Genomic DNA, 4,488 nt, shown 5'->3' with positions numbered 1-4,488 from the left:
ACGTGGAGGGTGATAAAGGGGGGGAGGGGGGTGTTTTCCACCCGCCCCATATCCCCTGCGCGGCGCCGTGAGCAAACAGAAGACGTTCCCAGCAGCCTGCCTGCCTACCGTCCCTAGCTCCAGCTCCCGTCCGCTAGCGTGGTCAGAAAAGAATGTACTTTGTTTTTCTCGCTGGCATGACTGATAGTGTGATTCTCGACGTTCAAGGACGAATCTATAGAAACAAGCAGTTGTTCAGATGAGAGAAAGCAAACCACTACCGGTAGTTTTGGGATTTTTTTTTGACTTAACCTTCAAAGCACACTCTAAAATGAATGGAGTCTCATAACGACCTGCGAACGCTCATATCTTTGTGGCGCCACAAGCGCCAGGCCAGCCACCCCGCCAACGCTACCTTTGTCTTGTTCCTCTTATCGGGCACCCTGCTCGTATCGACCGATTTTCTCCGCGTTCAAACTTGAATAAGTTGTACACTTCTTGCGCCCTCTCTCGGTCCGAACAGAGGGGATTCCTGCAGCGGGCCGAGGCCGGCTGGGCCGGCGGGGCGGGGGAAGGGAAGGAGCATGGTGGTGCCGGGCAAGAGCGCTCGCCCTGAGGGTCACGTGACGCTGGCCCTCCCCGGGGGTGTCGGGAGTGCCGCGCTCCCATAAAAGTAGCCGGCGGGGCGGGCGATACTCTTGTCTACTAATGCCCTGCGGCCGCCCCGCCGTTCGGTGCCGCCTCTTTACGAGGCAGGCAGGGGTGACCCCCCGACCTCATAAGAGCCGGGCAGAGCCGGGCGTCACTGACGGCGCCATGACGTGCCGGGGGCCGATGGGGCGGGGCGGAACGGGGCGGGACTTTAGCCAAGCTGCAAGCTGCCCCTCCCGAGATGAGGCCCGGGAGGTCCCACCACCCGCTCAGACCCAACCCTGTCGCTCCGCCCGCTGTGCATGAAGTTTGTGGCCTGGAGTTTCGCGCTGATGCAGTGGACTCTAACAGCTAACAGGCGTTCATCCTCCCCCTCTCCCCCCTGCCCTCCTCGCCCTCCTCGCCCTCCTCGCCCTCCTGGCCATCCTCACACTCCTCGCCCTCACGGCCTTCCTGGCCATCGTCGCCCTCGCCCTCCTCGTCGTCGTCGTCGTCCTCGTCCTCCTCGTCGTCCTCGTCCCTCTCGTCCCCCTCTTCCTCCTCTCCCCCCTCTTCCTCCTCTCCCCCTTCTTCCTCCTCTCCCTCCTCTTCCTCCTCTTCCTCCTTTTCCCCCTCTTCCTCCTCTTCCTCCTCTTCCTCCTCTTCCTCTTCCTCCTCCTCTTCCTCTTCCTCCTCTTCCTCCTCGTCCTTCTCCTCCCTCTCCTCGTCGTCCTCGTTCTCCTCGTCGTCGTCCTCCTCCTCCGCTGCCGCACCGCCTTTTCTTTCGCGCCTAGAAGGGGATGGTCTGGTGCTGGTTCCGCGTGGGACCGTCCTTTGCGGCCTAATTATTTCAAAAAAATAAAAAAAAAATACGAATTTTTGTTTTTGGAAAAGAGGACGGGGGAGAGGAGGGAGGGTTTGACGAGAGCGGCTCTAGTGGGCTCAGGTTGGGACAGCCGCGCGCCAGAGGCACCCCACCGCGCCTCCCCCGGCGCTGGTGACGGGAGCTCGTCTGTGTGACGGCGCGGAGCGAGTCAGGTAGTCGCGTTTAATTAATGCATTCATGAAAGGGAGAGCGACGTCTGTAATGAAAGTACTCATTATTTTCCTTTGAGACAAACTAAAATACAAAAACAAATAATTTTGTTTTGTTTTTTTGTGGTGGTGCGCCCGGCCCGCCTCGATTTTTTTTAATTTTATTTTTTGGGGGGGATTTGGCAGTTCTCTTGCGCGCACGACGTCGTCGCGCGGCGCTCCCCACATCGGCCCCTGCTCGTCTAAAAGGCCCGCCTGAGCGACTCCTTTTTGAGTCAACGCCGGCCGGAGGCGCCGCAGCAGGCACCGGGGGCGTGCAGCTCTCTCCTACTCGCTCCGCTCTCTTCCCAGTCGCGATGTGCTCTCTCTCTCTCTCCTCGGGTTGCTCAGGTGTCGTCCCCCCCTCCCGGTGATGGCTGAGCACTGCCGTCTGCGTGTAGGTGTCCCGACCGCTCAGAGGCCCCCCCCCCTCCTCCCCCTTCTCTCCAACCCACCTCTAGGTCCGTCAACCCCTATGATGGTCCCTGGAGGGGATCATCCCCTATTCTGCAAAGCCCCCCCTCGACTCTTCCCCCCATGCAATCTGCTCTCTTCTCCCCGCGCACGGTGACAACGGGGCAAACGGCGCGGTGATCGCGCTCAAACGCCGGCGGAATAAGAATAAACGTGATTTGAACTCTTGACCGGCGGTCCCAACGCCAAGGGGATTGGGGAGTTCTTTTGATCAGCTATGGCGCTCGCAAATTGTCCGCGGCCGTTGACTCTGGACCGGCGGCATGGCCCGGTGCAGGGGCCTAAGTGATTGGACGGCGGAACAAAGCTCCGGCGCGGAAAAGAATAAAATTCAAAGGGAACGCGGAACGTTTCGTGGCTGCTTTTATTTGCCCTCCCCATTCTCGTCTCCCCTCCCCCTCCCCTTCCCTAGGCAATGGGGCCCAGCGGTGCACGGGCGACCAGCGGCATTCTCCCTATTTGCCCCTTCCTCTCACACACATCCCCCCTCTCTCGGTTTTCCTTCCCCGATGACTTTGTCGCCAGCATGAACATCACTGTAAAAGAAATCTTGCTCAGAATTGACTTTTTCAATTAATTTCACAAATAAAGAACGATTTTCTGAGTCGACATCGTGGAGTTTTTTTGTTGTCACCAAGCCCAATGGTAGTGCGTGAATACCAACCAAATACATAGCCCAAACGAGAACATTTGTTGAATTTTATATTTTCTTTGCCGAAAAAAATGCTGTATCTGAAGAAATAATCAACTATTCTTTTCTGGAACAAGACAGTTTTTTTTGAGTGAGCTTTTGAACTGCCCTCGAACCGGTCTGGAACACTGTAAAACCGTCCGCCGCCGCGTGCCGCGTCCGCGAATTTTCCTTCGGTTCCACCCCCTACCCTACCCCCCCAACGTTCACCGTCAGGTCGTCGTCGGTCTTTACACAGAGCGCTAAAAGTTGCCGTCCGTCCCGTCAGCAAGCAAGGGGTCCGCGTCGGGAATTTTTGCGGATCCAGCAGCGGGGCAGGCTGCCAGATCATAGAGGTGCGGGAAGTTGCGCGGGGCGGTGCGGGGCGGTGCGGGGCGGTGTGGGGCGTGGCGCGGGGCGTGGTGGGCGTTGCGGGGCTGTAGGGTCCCGGGTAAAAATTTTCAGAGACTATTCGCGTTTATCTCGCGTTATCCTTCCCCTGAAAAAACACAAGATGCACAAGATTATAACTCCAAATGTTCCCCTTTAAAGTAGCATTCAGCATGGCTAAAGAACGCGAATTGAACACCGGGGCCACAGCGGATAGACGGCGCCTCCAGCCTCCACCGCGGTCGATTGGTGAGCGACTCATGTTGAACTCGTGTCTGTGCTCTCCTCGTTTTGCCGTCTTTGTCGCGTATTCTGATGTTTCCAACAAGTTTCTGGGTGTAATTTTGGCGTTTTCCTCGCGTGCACGACGCGAGGAGGACGCAGAAAGAACGCCAAGACAACGCCGCCCAGTGAAGCGAAAACGCGAAAAAGACGCCGGGCGGCCGGCAGGACGGCCTGCCAGCCGGACCCAGCGGGAGTAGAACCACGAGACTTGTTGTTGCGAATCTGTCTCGCTATCCACTGGGCCAGAGTGGACGGCTGCTCGGAGCCAGCGGCGTCGCGCTCACATGGACCCCGCCTTGTCCACGTTGACCACCAGGTCAACGCCGTCAGCCCACAAGCGGAGGGTGCTGTCGGCTGGCTTGTTGTCCACTTCGACCGAGAACATGACCGTCGCCGTCGACGACAAAAGCGTCAGGGGTGCGTGTCTTTGTCGTCGCCGTCGACGACAAAGGCGTCAGGGGTGCGTGTCGTTGTCGTCGACGGCGACGGTCATGTTCTCGAAGTGGACAACAAGCCAGCCGACAGCACGCTCCGCTTGTGGGCTGACGGCGTTGACCTAATGGTCAACGTGGACAAGGCCGAACGTCAGTGTGAATACCGACAGCCCACGGCGGGGTCCATGTGAGCGCGACGCCGCTGGCTCCGAGCAGCCGTCCACTCTGGCCCAGTGGATAGCGAGACAGATTCGTAACAACAAGTCTCGTGGTTCTACTCCCGCTGGGTCCGGCTGGCAGGCCGTCCTGCCGGCCGCCCGGCGTCTTTTTCGCGTTTTCGCTTCACTGGGCTGCGTTGTCTTGGCGTTCTTTCTGCGTCCTCCTCGCGTCGTGCACGCGAGGAAAACGCCAAAATTACACCCAGAAACTTGTAGGAAACATCAGAATACGCGACAAAGACGGCAAAACGAGGAGAGCACAGACACGAGTTCAACATGAGTCGCTCACCAATCGACCGCGGTGGAGGCTGGAGGCGCCGTCTATCCGCTGTGG

At 58.4% G+C, this 4,488-nt stretch overlaps 1 protein-coding gene and 1 long non-coding RNA gene across 4 annotated transcripts in view; one reads left to right on the top strand and one right to left on the bottom strand.

The window, feature by feature from the left end:
• Positions 1–4,488, bottom strand: part of LOC127748950 (uncharacterized) — a 116,836-nt gene that overhangs the window by 28,702 nt on the left and 83,646 nt on the right. The gene's annotated exons all lie outside the window — the stretch shown is intronic.
• The window catches only part of LOC113216817 (zinc finger protein ZFP2-like), a 9,447-nt gene that overhangs the window by 1,756 nt on the left and 3,203 nt on the right, over positions 1–4,488 (top strand). The window lies entirely within an intron of this gene.

This window comes from Frankliniella occidentalis, unplaced genomic scaffold (genome assembly GCF_000697945.3).
Source record: "Frankliniella occidentalis isolate FOCC.00 unplaced genomic scaffold, Focc_3.1 Scaffold22, whole genome shotgun sequence".
Lineage (NCBI taxonomy): Eukaryota > Metazoa > Arthropoda > Insecta > Thysanoptera > Thripidae > Frankliniella > Frankliniella occidentalis.
The sequence above is the reverse complement of the archived record's forward strand: the minus strand, read 5'-3'. Positions and strand labels throughout refer to the sequence as shown.